This window comes from Rhipicephalus microplus, chromosome 5 (assembly GCF_043290135.1).
Source record: "Rhipicephalus microplus isolate Deutch F79 chromosome 5, USDA_Rmic, whole genome shotgun sequence".
In the NCBI taxonomy this organism is placed as follows: domain Eukaryota; kingdom Metazoa; phylum Arthropoda; class Arachnida; order Ixodida; family Ixodidae; genus Rhipicephalus; species Rhipicephalus microplus.
This window is the reverse complement of record NC_134704.1, coordinates 20,504,224-20,520,236: the sequence shown is the minus strand read 5'-3', so window position 1 is coordinate 20,520,236 and position 16,013 is coordinate 20,504,224. Positions and strand designations below refer to the sequence as shown.

General features: G+C 45.3%; 1 long non-coding RNA gene and 2 other non-coding genes across 3 annotated transcripts in view; 1 reads left to right on the top strand and 2 right to left on the bottom strand.

Annotated features, from left to right (window-relative positions):
- LOC142817680 (uncharacterized) overlaps positions 1-16,013 on the bottom strand; it is a 35,956-nt gene that overhangs the window by 5,249 nt on the left and 14,694 nt on the right. The window lies entirely within an intron of this gene.
- TRNAV-UAC (transfer RNA valine (anticodon UAC)) lies at positions 10,005-10,077 on the bottom strand. Its single transcript has one exon. It is a non-coding gene; the product is annotated as a tRNA-Val (tRNA).
- On the top strand, positions 10,211-10,283 carry TRNAV-UAC (transfer RNA valine (anticodon UAC)). Its single transcript has one exon. It is a non-coding gene; the product is annotated as a tRNA-Val (tRNA).

The window sequence follows — 16,013 nt, the reverse complement described above, 5'->3', positions numbered from 1 at the left end:
TAGCACCAGCCCGTGCTCTCTGTCATGAACCTCATGCTTCTGCTTTACACATTCTTTCTCGCTGCCCGGCAGATCCTCCCCGACGGGAACGCTTCAAGACCTGGGAAAACCTAGTGCGTTCAGAGGACGGTCGGCAGTCATTGAGCAGACAATGGCTGCCGACCGGGCTGCTAGCGCCAAGGATCACCATCAAATGAACGCTGGAGTGCAGTGGGATCGTGCAGGAACCAAGGAGCCGGCGCGCTCCCCATTCCTCTGTTTAAATAAAGTTTTTCTCCTCCTTCTCTCTAGTGGCAAGTGCTCTGAGGATATTTTTTCCAGAGCTCCCCATTCTCTACAGTGGTATCGTTGACAGTGTTCGTATCGTTAAGTGCCGACAAACAGACATATGTACAGACAGACAGACAGACAGACAGACAGACAGACAGACAGACAGACAGACAGACAGACAGACAGACAGACAGACAGACAGACAGACAGACAGACAGACAGACAGCCTGCCTGCCTGCCTGCCTGCCTGCCTGCCTGCCTGCCTGACTGACTGACTGACTGACTGACTGACTGACTGACTGACTGACTGACTGACTGACTGACTGGACTGGCTGACTGGCTGGGCTGAGCTACAGTTATGATGGCTACAGTGTACACTTTTAGTATACTCTAGCTGAGCTGGCTGGCCGGCTTGCTGGCTGACCATGACCGACCGACTGAACGAACGTTTTCTTAAGCGACTAAGAGTGGTGCTTTCTTTTTTTCTGAAGCGGCAGCTTACTTTAACACAAGTGGCCTAATTTTGCCTTCACTGTCCCTTTCAGGGCCCTTCAAACTGCGCAGCCATTCTGGAAGCTGAACCCATGCGACAAAGCGGGTGCAAATGCAGTGCGCGCTCAGCAACAGACCGCCGGCGCCAGGCAGACAAAAGGATCGCTGTTTTGTACGGCGTCGGCGGCCCAGTCTCGAACACCAGTCGTCGTCGTCTGACGGCGTGCAACGTGACACGCCGCACAGCGCGCGGGTGCACGCTTGGCCACGGATGCGAGCGCGAGACAAAGGCTTCGCCTCCGGGCGGAACAATGGGGCGTCTCGTATGACAACCAGCTCTGTCACCGGCGCACGTCCCAAACATCGCACCGTGCATGCAAGCCCTCCCTCCTTTACTCCCAGCAGGCGCTGTCGTCTCGTTCCGTTTGCACACGACAGTTAAGAATAGGCCTTTGCGCAAGCCTTGAAGTAGTCGGTGCAAAATGCGCATGCGCGGGATGCTGTCGAGCGATTGCTTGTTATGGGATTCGCTCGTTGCGTACCAATGACAATGTTTTGATAACACTAACTGCAGGGGTGTTACATACCAATTCGACCATATGATTAGGGGCCCGCCTTAGTGGCGGGCTCGGGTAATTTCGACAGCCTAACCCCCGTATTCACAAACGCTCCTCGACTAGACTCACCCTTCACTTGACAGAGTTGCCCACTGCGCCGCTGCTCGGCTGAAAATGACGCTGCGCTACGCGAGAATAACAGCAAATTATCACTGATATGCAGTGACTTGCCCTGCCTAGAGATGGCGCTCCCATCGGCTTTCTCAAGTGAAGGTGGAGCGTTGAGTGAAGGGGCGTTGTAGAATACGGGGCTAAGATTCTTTGAAGTGCACCTAGATATGAGCACACGGACCTCAAACACTTTCCCCCCGTTGAAGTGCCACTGTCGCAGCAGTGATTGCCGCAATGACTTTCGGGTTAGCAACCGAGAGCCGTAACCAATCTGTGGTCCCAGCGGTGGCTGTAATGCTTGACTGATATGCGGAGTTTAACGTCCCAAAACCACCATATGATTATCAGAGACGACGTACAGTGGAGGGCTCCGGAAATTTCAATCAGCTGGGGTTCTTTAACGTGAACCCAAATCTGAGCACACGGGCCCACATCAATTTCGCCTCCATCGGAAATGTGGCCGCTGCAGCCGGGATGCTATCCCGCGACCTGCGGGTCAGCAGCCGAGTACCTTAGCCACCAGACCACCGCGGCGGGGCGCTGCATCGGCTGTAATAACGTTATAAACAGTTTCGCGGCCTTTGCTTGATGATTAGCGTGGCTTGAAGTGTAAACTCACGTACACGACGCACGCACACGTCTACGAACGCAATGGCACGTGTACGCATGAAATGCTGGAGCCACCTCGTCACGACTTTCGTTACGGGTGAGTTGACGACTGCTTTTAGTGTAGTAACTATAACTGGGACTGATTTCAAGAAAGCTTTGTGGCCATATAACAAGTGCTCTTTCCCATTGGCCAGCAGTTTTTAGCAAAGGTGTGTCTGCATCCAGATTAGCTCTGAAGTATTGCAGTGAAGCTGTCTTGGTCTCTCCTGTGCCGTCGTCGTTGTCGTGCTAGCAGTATGTAGTTACAGTAATAGTAGTAATAGTAACAGTGTATACAAGAACAACAACAACAACAATTGACAACAACAACAACAACGATAACTACTACTACTACTACTAGTAGTAGTAGTAGTAGTAGTAGTAGTAGTAGTAGTAGTAGTAGTAGTACACTTAGTGAGAAGCATGGACTGCTGGACGAGTTGGTTAGTGTGCACTGTGCCAGGTGTCTTCATTTTGTACTTCAATTTTTTTCGCGCAACTCAGTTGAAGTAGTAGTAGTAGTAGTAGTAGTAGTAGTAGTAGTAGTAGTAGTAGTAGTAGTAGTAGTAGTAGTAGTAGTAATAGTAGTAGTAGTAGTACGCGTCACACAGGTCACCTAGTCAGAGGGGGAGTGAGTAAAGAAATAAATAAAATTGAATGATGGTAATGTTCGAAATGCATAAGCGCCTATGTCATATCTATAGCGGCACAATTAACACGCCACGGGACCTCTCTGCAGCCGAACGTACGTAGTCTCGCGCTTACAGCTTTGCTGTCCGTTGGTTTTCACGGCGTGGTACTGGTTGGCATCTGCTTTGAAGATCAACTCTATCGTTACACACTTTTTTGAATACGGGCCTTGCTTTATAAAAGCCGCTTGACAGTGACTTCTATGTATAACTGTCAGCGGGAACGCCCATGGGCAACATTTCTGCCGTTGCTGGCACGTCGCTCGAGCTTCTACAAGAGCGTTGCGCGTTCATATATGTCACGCCCGAACGGCGGGCGCACTTCCCTGCCTCTGTGCGGTTGCATCGTGTTTGCAGTCAACTCGGTTCTCGGAAGCGCGCTTCGAGAACAGCCCTTCGTCTCGCCTTCCGCTGCAGTGCGCCGGGCTCGCAGTGGGCGGTCACTGCAGAGGCCAGCGTCCTAATCGTTGTTATTACGAGCTGCTATTATTATTTGCCCCGCGAAAGGAAGAGCGACCGAAAGAGAAAGTAGGGGAGCTTCACGCAGGTCGCAGTTGCGAATTTCTTTCTTTCTTTCTTTCTTTCTTTCTTTCTTTCTTTCTTTCTTTCTTTCTTTCTTTCTTTCTTTCTTTCTTTCTTTCTTTCTTTCTTTCTTTCTTTCTTTCTTTCTTTCTTTCTGTCTTTCTTTCTTTCTTTCTTTCTTTCTTTCTTTCTTTGTCGTGCTTCTAAGAGAGGCTGTCGAACCAAGCTTCCTCCTTACACATCATAATAATCATCATCATCATCATAATCATCAACAACATCATCATTATCATGATAATCATCCTCAGCCTGATTAAGCCGACTGCAGGACATAGGCCTCTCCTATGTTCCGCCAGTCAACTCGGTGCTGTGCTTGCTGCTGCCACTTTATACCCACAAACTTCTTAATCTCATCTGCTCACCTAACTTTCTGTCTCCCCTTGTCCCGCTCTTTATATATACAGGGTGTCCCATGTCAGAGTTTAAAAATATGCCGGAACACGTAATTACGACGCGCTGAGCAAATGCATGTTGCTCACCATTTCCTGGAGTTAGTCAGACTATGTTTTGTGTTATCAAATATTGTTTAATTATATATGTTTATTTAACTAACTTTTCAAGAAAGGAAGTTAGATAAAAATTTCAATGAGAAAGTTGTAGACCGGTTTGGAAAACCTCTGATTAGACAGTTTTGAACTTTATATATGTTAGGTATTAGTGGTTTTTTTGCTAATTACAAATGCCCGCGAAATACAAAAAAGTACCACGTTACAAAACCGCTCGTGCGCAAGTGCTCGCAATGATTCGAGTGCTCCCTAACGTTCCGCGTATGAACGACCATAGCATTTGCCCCATTGAATTGCCTCGACAGGGCCGCAGCGATGGTGGTGGCTTTACGATGAACATGTTTTGCTATCGGCTACAAAAAAAGATAACCGCTGTGACTGCTTATCGCTGTCATGAACCGTTGCGAGGGAAGCGTGTCGTTCGTACGCGGAACGTCAGAGAGCACTAGAATCATCGTGCGCACTGACGCGCGAGCGGGTTTGTCATGTGGTATTTTTTGGCTTAGGTACTCGGCTGCTGACCCGCAGGTCGCGGGGCCGAATCCCGGCTGCGGCGGCTGCATTTCTAATGGAGGCGAAAATGTTGTAAGCCCGTGTGCTCAGATTTGGACGCACGCGTTAAAGAACCCCAGGTGGTCTAAATTTCTGGAGCCCTCCACTACGGCGTCTCTCATAATCATATGGTGGTTTTGGGACGTTAAACCCCACATATCAATCAATCAATCAATCAATCAATCGTACGCCTGTTTCCTCTCAGACGCCGCCGTAGCGTGGTGTGGTGTACGCGCACGCTTACTGAGTGGTCGTGAGTTCGAATCCTGTGTTTTGCAGCAAATTTTCCTAAATTTATTTCTGAATGTGATGCTTGGACATTGATCGAACATATAATTAAACGTCGGCACCCACTTCGAAAGGCTGGTTAAGTCAACTATGATGATTTTCTATTTGCACAAAATAACTGTTTGTCCCTTGAGGACCAACCGCGAGAGCACGGAGTAACTTCGCCGTTACTGCCAATATGGAGGAGTGGGTGTGCAAGGTTAATTACTCCTCTTAGGAGCAACCTCGATGTCCCTCTTTCTCGTTTACTCGTTAGAGCGTACGTGTTTTTTTCCCTCTGTTATTGAGAACTAAGTGCTCACCTTAACGAAATGTCATGAATAACTATTTCGCGTATGTGTGTCTGCATGGCTGTACTAATGTGTTAGCGTGGTGAGTTGGGCCAGTTGGCAATGCTTCATTGTGGTACAGCGCGAAAAAATAAAAAAGAGATGAAAAGGAAAGGGCACGAAACAAGCGCTTTTTGTGTCTTGTTTGTGTCTCTTTCTCACTTCTGCTGTATTGTTTTTTTCACGGTTACGGAATGAACCTATACACGGTATTTGTGTGCACATATTATTGCATATACCATGTAGCCCAGTGGTCTGCAAGCGTGGTGCCGTGACGTCATCAATTGCTAAAAAACATAAACAAAATAGATTTTGGAGGAGAGGTTTGACCTATCCCCAGTTCCAGGTTCTACTACAGGAACTGGAGCAACATTCTGAACAAGATCGCTTCGGCTGCACTATTGCTTCAGTTTTAAACGAAGCCTTCTACATCATTCGAAATAGCACTGAATTGTTTTCATCTGTTCTGTCTTTCTTTTAATACCCCTGTCACACGTCGCAACTTAAGTGCACTTGGAGATAGTGTACTTACGCTCACGAAGTGTCATTTTGGCGGTTCGCTGCTACACGTGAAAGCGAAGTGTACTTTAGAAATGATGGCAGTGGCGATCGACGGATTTGTAGCACAACGTAATATTTGTTGTTTTTGCGCCTGTGCCTCATCTTCGCACCTCGTTGTCTTCGTTGAAGTAGCACCTGTGTCACATTTCATCTTAAATGGCTAGAAGACAACTCACCTACACATGTGCAAGTGTACCTGAAAGTAAACAACACGACGGACGCAGTGATTGCTGTTACATGCGCGGCCGCATCCTCCTAGCGGACGTGGCCGCAAACAGCCCGACTGTGAAATTAGTGAGGTTATTGTTGTATTTTAGAACTTGTTTTGCACAGAACAATATCCATCATAACACAAACAATGATTTAAACATATTATGAGCGCCGCTTTAGGTAATAGCGTCTTTCTGTACAAACCACTGGTACCGAGGCTACACACATCATCGCTGCCGTCGCAGTGAAGTGAGGTTGGGGAATGCACTTGCCGGCAAGTGTACTTTGCAGCGAGTGACGCTAAACTTGCTCGTCTGACAGCGCGCAAATGACACTCACGGCTGAGTGTACTAGCTCTAACTACCCTAAATTAGGTTGCCACGTGTGACAGGGGTATTACACGGTCGAGCGCGCCTCGCGACCGCACCCCCCCCCCCCCCCCCACTCCGGCTCTGCTGTTTGTCACGCCAAGTGGTCCGTCTTCCCTTCGACCACTTGATAACGGTTGCCCTACACATCGACGGCCGAGAACCACTGCCTTAGTAAACACCCGACACTTGGAGCAGCATGGGCAACGAACCGGGCCAGCATCTCCGGGATGACGAAATCGTTATCTATTTATGTTTCCCGTCTGCATACTCTGGTGCGGTCTTGCTTTGCATCCGGATGCTTATATGGTAGTCGTTAAACACGCCGGACACAATGACGGTCCACAGATTCGCGCACCACGAAGCGTCGCGCGAAAGGAAAGAATAAACACTCGGACGCTCGTTGTCACCGTTCCGACGTCCAGGATATAGCTTTGCGCGCTGGCAGCGGTGAACAGTCCACCATCGGTCACCTGATTGCGGGCAACGCGGCAAGAGCCCCGGCACTTGGGAAGCGCGGACCGTGACCATGCACTTCCTCTTCGATGTAAACCGTGGACAAGCACAGAACTCGCAGCATGCCGTATTTTCTCGGCTGTAAGCGGCTTCTGTCTTCTCAAAAGGGAACCAGAACCCGCCGTGGTAATCTATAGTAGTCATGGTGCTCAACACTCAGAGCCGAAGATCACTGGTGCGAACATCGGCCGTAAAAGCCTCATTTCAACGGAAGCAAAGTGCTATATGCCTGTGCGCTTAGATTTAGTTGCACTCTAAGGAACTACATGTGCTCAAACTTTCCGGAGCCCTACGCTACGGCGTTTCGTATGATCATATCGTGGTTCGGGGACGTATAAAACCATAACAATTTTTTATTAAAAGTGAACACACCTAACGCGGCAAGGTTTTGTGTGATGGTGTGAGGAAAGAATGAAAAAAAAAAGTGGTGAGTTTCATCACGTGGAGCAGCTTAGTGTGCTGGAGATTTAGTAGAATTGACAGACATAGATGTGTATAGACATATTTTTATTGCGTTTTCACGACAGCGGATTGACAGAATCAGAGAGAATGAGCCAAAGTGCACCCTAAAAAAGAAAAAAAAAGAGAAAGACACGTAATCTTACTGCATATTGAGAGTCCTGATTCGCCACATATACAGCCCTCTACACTCTTTTAAGATAATTATACTCTCTTTGGGGAGTCATGTGAATATCAAGAGAGTTAGAATGTCTGTTTACAGAAAGTCACACACTTGGCGTGCCAAGGCTTATGGAAAAAAGTACCCCAATATTTGTAGGGTAAATACGACATGCTGCACATGACTAATCCTTTTTTCTATAATATATTAGTGTAATGAATACCATAATTTGCATGCCCCGCTTTAAATCATTCCTCGCCATTTTCGCGCGTTAATGTTTATGTTGTGTGTGTGTGTGTGTGTGTGTGTGTGTGTGTGTGTGTGTGTGTGTGTGTGTGTGTGTGTGTGTGTGTGTCAGGGGGGAGAAAGGGGAGAGAGAGACGAAAGTTTTATTGGTCAACGTTTATGGGAGCCTTTCGGGTTCCGATCAGCCTCGCCTCATTGGGGCACTTGATCGTGCTTCTCGGAATCACCACTCATCCTCGCCCATGACAGTGCCAATGAAAGAATGATGTCACACAGGGCATTGCATAATACAGAGACAACTACCCTCCTTGAAAACTTTATTTTTGGTTGACCAAGCGAAATGAACCGGTCTTCGTCAGTGGGTAGCAAGAAATTTCTTCTAGGGTGGGAGGGGGGGGGGGGGCTGTGGTTGTGAGAACTGGGGACGCGATGGTTCTTACTATTCCTTTATTTGGTTTCCTGCATGTTTTGTATGTGTACGTGTGCATACACATATACAACGTCCGTTCAGAGGAAGGGATCGGTGTAGGATGTGGCATCTCCATTTTGCTATTGGCATCGTTGCGCAACTGCAAGCAAGTGGTAATATAAAACACACGCGGCTGTTAAATGTGTGTCTGTGCGTGCATTTGTACATATCTTGAGCGCCACTTCGCAACGTTTCGCACAATAAAAAAATTACAATACAGTTCCTGCTCTCCGCATGTTTTGCATAACATCGATTCCCAGGGTACGTGGAATCTGCCAAATTATTTTTTTAAAATAATAAATCAGATATCGATACTCTGTATGACAAAGTATTCATCATTCATATGAGTGAGCGGGGCAGCTTACACGCGAAAATCTTCGCCGGCCTTTCAGTATAGCCGCTCCCCAACCCCCACTTTTAAGACCAAGCATATTGGAAAACCTTTTTCTTTTAAAGCACTGCCAGGTATGAACCTTCCTTAATAATATTCAAAACAAAGCAAAAGGCCAATGTTCCGCGCCTTCCCGTCCCCAGGGGTCTAATCTCTCTAATCCTGGCGCCGCCTTTGAATTGAACACACATGAACCTTCGCTCGCATGACAACTAGATGATCGCGGCGCCAAAGTTCCCAGCGATTTCAGCAACACGGAGTCGGCTACGTTAGAGTAAATGCGGCAGTACAACGCGTGCTGCAGAGTACATCTGGGGCCCAGGAGGAACAGCTGGTCGAAGAAAACGCACCCCTTGCCTGGCTAGCTCCACGTAGGCGCTAGCCGTCTTGTGCTGTGCACTGTAGCGACCGCACTTACACGCATCGCCTGCGAACATAGGCGGCCACGCGAGGAAGGCATTATTGCTGCTTGCGGCCGGAATACATGGGTGGGAGCGGACGGGAAAATGCGAGAGATGCGAGCGGCGCAGCACTGCACTCGCCATGTCGCCCCGCTGCGATTGCAGGGTACGCTCTGCCGTGTGCTTCCGTGAGAACACGGGAAGTGCTCGGTCTCCTCGGGCCTCCTTTAAATCTTACTCTTCTTCTTCGCCCTCTGGACGAGCGAATAAATTACGAGGGCGTACGCAGTGTCTGTACTGAGACGGGCTGCTATAGGTGACGTGTTTTTTGAAACACCACAAGATCGGGGTGTTGCCCAAGCCTGTACGCATTAGGTGCCGCCACAATCCGTAAACTATAAATGCCTTTCGGTTCCGGGCTGTTCAGGCTGGCTGCGGTTTGACAGACTGCGCGATAGATTAGCGTGAAAGGTATTGATTAGTTAAGTAATATTAGGGAAAGTTTCGAGGAGCTGGCGTTGGTGGCGGCATGGCTAATGCGAAGGTGTTAAGCTGGCTGGCTGGTGAAAATAAGCAGTCCCAACAAGAATATGGAAAGGAGACGTGCCGGAAAGATTTCAAAGAAGCGTATAATAATAATAATAATAATAATAATAATAATAATAATAATAATAATAATAATAATAATAATAATAATAATAATAATAATAATAATAATAATAATAATAATATTAATAATAATAATAATAATAATAATAATAATAATATTAATAATAATAATAATAATAATAATAATAATAATAATAATAATAATAATAATAATAATAATAATATAAACAAAACAAAAAAGTAAAAGAAAAGAAAGGAAGAAAGAGAGAGAGGAAGAAGAAAAGAAATTGAGAGAAGAAGAACCACTGTGTCGGGCACTTGTCACGCATGAGTGTAGTAATAGGAAGACGAGAAAAGACGAAAAAGAAAGAAAACAAGCAAACACAGATGTAAGAAACCACAAGTTCGCGATGGAGCATTGAGTGCAGTAAATGCGCTCTTACTCTTCAACAAGTCATTTACGGAACCGGTATTTCTTCTGTAACACGCCGTATATATATAAAGAAAAAAAACGTTGAAAAAAAAATTACTGGTTCCGTCCGGGATCGAACCGGAGACCTTTCGCGTGTAAAGCGAACGTGATAACCACTACACTACGGAACCGAGCACCGCCGATGTGCGGGAAAAAGGCAGCTGTAGGAAACGGCGGCCCTTTCGATTCATCTTGACGTCGCAGAAACAATTGCGGTGGTGCTTCAACGATGCGTAGTACTACTGCACTACGAAAAGCTCGTGTGGTTCCGTAGTGTAGTGGTTATCACGTTCGCTTTACACGCGAAAGGTCTCCGGTTCGAACCCGGACGGAACCATCCTTTTTTTTTTCAAATTTGCAACGCGCGTATTGAAGAAGGTTACCGCGGACACAGGTCACGGGTCTCATCTAATAATCCTGAGACATAATATTTACCTCAGTGTTAGTTTATTATTTTAACGTTATTATCGTTATTTCGTTGACGCCCACATCTCGCGTGATTATACAGCTAAAATTATTATAATTTTGCAGTTTTGCATTCGAACACTGTGATTATGAGGTGAGTCGTAGTGGTGTACTCCGAGTTATTTTTTACGGCGTCGATTAACACGCAGGTAAAGCTAAATGCGTGATTCCTTTCTTTTGCCTATCGTTTTTTTTTTGCCTTTCGTCTTAATTTCTCCATGCCGGACCGCTGTACCTCATAGGGCAACTAAACACACACACACACACACACACACACACACACACACACACACACACACACACACACACACACACACACACACACACACACACACACACACACACACACACACACACACACACGCACGCACGCACGCACACACACACACACACACACACACACACACACACACAGAGTAAACATCGCTAAATTAGCAAAGGCAAAAGATGTATATGCGTATGGTAAGGTTACTAGCAGAATAGCTTATAAGTATTGGCCTATCTTCCTGCGACGTGTCATCACAAAGAACGAGAAGTAACACACAAAGCAATTAGAAGATTACTCAAGCAAGAGAACAACTAAATCACAACTTTGTCGTGGAGGCGACTTGGCGAGACATCAGGGCTAAACACAGTGATAAATGATGCGCTATGTACAAGGAGACAGATAAAAAAAGAATACAGAAAACATGCGCACACGCACACATTCACTCGCGCGAGTAGTACGGGAGAAAGAAACGCCGAGGAAAAAGAACAGCATATCCACGGAGTGATAGATGATGAGTGGGGCCAAGCGTCCGTCCGTCTATTCGTCCATCCATCCGTCCGTCCGTCCGTCTATTCGTCTGTTTATCCATCCTTCCATCCGTCCGTTCTCCTGTCTGTCTGTCTGTCTGTCTGTCTGTCTGTCTGTCTGTCTGTCTGTCTGTCTGTCTGTCTGTCTGTCTGTCTGTTCTTCTAGTGAACACTCCAAGTACCGCAATCGCAATCTCGCATCTTTTCATCATGTAATCATCGTATACAAGTACAGCCCTCCAGCGGAAATTCTAAGGACTAAACGAGAGGTGGCTACTACGACTACGACACGGGATATACGAACCACGGCGTAAAGAGCTCCCCCCCCCCCCCCAACAAAAAAAAAAAAAAAAAAAAGCGAGGTTGGGTAGGAATGGCAATTTGGATCACCCTATCCAGCAGAGCAGGCGAAAAATCCAACACGTGCTCGAGCCTTGATGGTACGTGTGGAAAGAAGTAAAGTTTTCAACAGCTCGTTCTCGTGTTCTTCGAGAGATTAGACGCACGAGACGAAGATGGATGAACGCAAGGCGAGAACCTTTTAACCATCTTCTACGGTCTTACAAGCACTGGGTTGACTGGTCACGTAACTTGTCCTCCTTTGCTTATGATTTTTTTCATTCTCTGAGCTTCTTTCTTACCACTTTCTATTTTCTTTTTCGGTCTTCGAGGTCCTTGGCTTGTCGCTATCCATTCCGCCTTTCCGATTAGGCCTGTCGACAGCGTCACAACGCCCTTATTGCCTGGTTAAGTAAGAGCTGTTTAAAAGTAAGAGTAGGCTCGGGTTAAATTACTTGGGGACGGAGTTTGCAGTTTTTTGTTTATCTTGTGCTTTATATAACCGTGCGCTATGCTCACTCAATCCGACCTTGAAGATATGTCGTTTTTCGTTTCTTCTTGATGAGAATACCACTTGGAAATAATAAAGGCGGTGCGCCAAATTCGACGTTCGATGGAAATTGTGGTGGATGCTATAAGTGAAGGCCACCTCCACGTTGCAAATAGCAAGCACCATGTCATCCTTTTCAACTTTCATTCCGCCCTCGGATGTGATAAACTTTCAGTTGAGTTTACGCGCACGTGTGGCGTCTTTCTTGTTGCCTGTGTGTTGATTTGCTGTTCATGCGAAGATGAATTGCTACCAACTAGCCCGATCTAGTTGTTTATTGAGTGCTACAGCTTCATGCCTTTAGCCGGCTCGCTAGTTATATAGCTAAATAAATACATAATCAAATAAATAAATAAATAAATAACTTTACTTGGCTATCACAGTTAGCTAGATCAAATGATAAAACAATTACCCAGCCAATCGCTCACTCACTCACTCAATAATCAATCAATCAATTAACAACCGTTCAACTGACCAGCAAGAAAAGAGTCGGGCATCCGCAGTAATCGGTAGCCATAGAGTTTAAGTTAGCCCACGTAAAGGCAGCGCTCCGATGATGACCACACAAACAGGACCAGCCTTTTTTTTTTCCCTGTAACATTTGAAATTGCCTCGAAATAAACGCGTACAGAATGTTGGAAAGTTTCGATGCGTCTCCCAATTTTCAACGAGCGGCTGATTCACAACCTCCCAGGTTTTTAGGTTTTTGTTCTGAGCGTCGGCCGAAAGCGCGGATACACAGCCAGCGCACGATCAGAGAAACGCGTGGCAAGTTGAGGAGGTACGACCAGAAAAACGCGAGCCTAATTTGCATACGCAACGACAACCGGGGCGTTTCGTTGTGTTCCTCGAAACCCTGGCGCATCGGTCGAACTGCGGATGCCCAAGTGACGTCTAGTGTATATATATATATATATATATATATATATATATATATATATATATATATATATATATATATATATATATATATATATATATATATATATATATATGATAAAATTGGGTATAGACACAGTTCACGCACTGAAGAGGACAGGCGATTCATTCAGTGCCACCGTGTATTCTTATAGCATCGTGCTCTCATACAATCGGCCATAGCAGGAGAGTCGAAGCGATGCCGGTGCCCTCTCTGGGCAAAGTGAGGAAGCGGTACGCTGCAGTCGGTGTGGCGGCACCGTTACAACAACTATTGTTATTGCAACACTCTCGTGAGTCGTATGTCCTGCAGCAAAAAAAAAAAAAAAGAAACTCAAGGTATGTTAACAAAAAAAAATTGTAAGTTTCCTACAACGATCCCACCTGCGCCCTCTCCTTTTCCTTGTATTCTTTTTTAATGAGTCAAAACAAAAGCTAGCGCGATTTCGTCTGTTCAGCGTGAGCTTTCCGCGAATTGTCCCCGTATATAGAGAAATACTACGAATTATAATAATGAAAATATTTTCTATCGTGGAGTGCTGACACTTTTGTAGGATTAAAAAAAAAAACTTGCATATTTGCCTCCCAGAAGAGAGCATCTATATACTTCGGAAAAACAAGTTATCCCACCAATTTTCACAGCACACTGCTTCAAGTGCTATTATAATCGTGGAACGGTTCTCTGGAGAAATGGAAAGACTGTTTGTTGAACATGTTTATCTGTTCAAGGGGACCCATGGGACTGCCTATTATTCAATTATTCAGGTATACTGCATCATTTAAAACTGCCCGCGTGGCAGATAAATCATTAATGCAAGCATGAGATCACATGATCACATGAAACTCAGCTAGATTTCCCCTTATCGATAAACTCTAATATATATATATATATATATATATATATATATATATATATATATATATATATATACGTTCTTACAAATTTTGATTACCCTTCTTAAAACTGGCGTGGCGTAGATTTCGTCTTGAATAAACAGTAATAACAGTAATATATAATAATAAACAGTAAGCCTTCGCGCACGATCACGAAACGTCCTTGCAGTCACCTTCCATGTCTTGCAGAATATATTGATTTTTTATGATTTCAAAGGCGCGCAGATCGAGAAGCTTGATCATAAAATTTTTCACAGTGTTATTTGCGTTACCAATCCGTGATTAGACCCTCTTGTTGGTTAGCTATTCGTCGCGCTAAAGAAAACACGTGCCATAAAAATTGATTGTCGGTCTCTCTAAGGCTGCAGATGTGAAACATCTTCCTTTTATTTATTGTTCGCATGCTTTAGAGGTCAAACGGATAGCTGTATAGTCTCCATTTAGATGTTTGAACCGTGGTTGGAAGTGTTTGTACAGGAGTTCACATTTCTTGCAAGTGTACTTGGTTATGCCTATGCGATCAGCATCACTGTGTTGACGGTATATGGTGTACCATCAAGAAAAAAAATTAAATAGGCTGAAACTTGACACGTATGTTGAAATCAATTCTTTACTTTGTAATCGGTTCTTCTTTTCCGCGCCACTTGGTGAAGAGACCCATTTCGACGTCTTCATAGCACGAAGTGATTTAAAAAGAAGACGAATCAGTAGCGTTTATATGCTCTCACTTTTCGAAGCGACTGCTGCTTTATTTTTATTTGTGGTCGTGCATATGTGGCGGGCGACCTATTTTCACGATCGATTGAATCTTCCATTATTTCCAACTTCGTGTATTCATTCAGTATATTTCCTTCTTATTTAAATCTTGTTGTCCGTGCTTGGCAAGAGAGTTGAATCGCTGTTCGCTTCGCCAACTACATATTTCGTACGCATCTGTCATGTTCTGAGAGTTGATTTGAAAACGTCGTCTGCATTTCGACCGGCATTTTGCATAACGCTTGGCACTCTGAAGGGACGAGAACGCCTCGTTTTGAGAAACAGACGACGTGCTTTGCCGCAGTGATTGATGTGGTGTTTCTACGGATGATCTTCTTTCCCAACCATACGCGGTCCCATTTCTGGCATTTACATGATTGGATTGAGAGCTTAGTGTGTATAGTGACGTCAAATACACAAGGCCCATCAAACTCGGAATTCATACATCATTAGCATCGTCACTGTAACCACTGCAGGCATGTTCCACCATTGAAGCTGGTCCTGTGCTTGATATGCAAACTTGTTAATATCATCTGCACACCTAAGTTTCTGTTCCACCTTGCGCATTTGCCTTCTCTTAGAATCCAGTCAATCTATAACCCTCAATAACCAGTGATTGTCTTGCATATGCGCTATGTGCTCTGTTCATGCCCACTTCTTGATTTTGACTACCGAGATGTCCTGATAACCAGTTTGTTCTATAAGCCACTCTGCTCTCTTCCTGTCCCTTTAAGGTTACACCTATCGTTATCCTTTCCGTGACGCGCTTCGTCCTCCTCAATCTAGGTTAAACTCTCTTCATATAAGATTCTAGCTTTCTACGCCTTAATTGATATTTGATTGATATTTGGCGTTTAACGTCCCAAAACCACCATATGATTATGAGAGACGCCGTAGTGGAGGGCTTCGGGAATTTCAACCACCCGGAGTTTTTTAACGTGCACCCGAAATCTGAGCACATGGGCCTACAGCATTTTCGCTTCCATCGGAAATGCAACCGCCGCAGCCGGGATTCGATCCCGCGACCTGCGGGCTAGCAGGCAAGTACCTTAGCCACTATACCACCACGGCGGGGCTTTCTGTGCCTTAAGTGAGTACTTATTATAATACCTCCATTTAATATGCAGTCCTTTCTAATGCGTGTGAGCCCACAGATAGTCGATTTACTTCTTTCCTACGCTGGACGGCAGGGTTAATAGCCCAAGATGGTGGCCTAGATAGATAGATAGATAGATAGATAGATAGATAGATAGATAGATAGATAGATAGATAGATAGATAGATAGATAGATAGATAGATAGATAGATAGATAGATAGATAGATGAATAGATAGATCTGTCATGTATATTT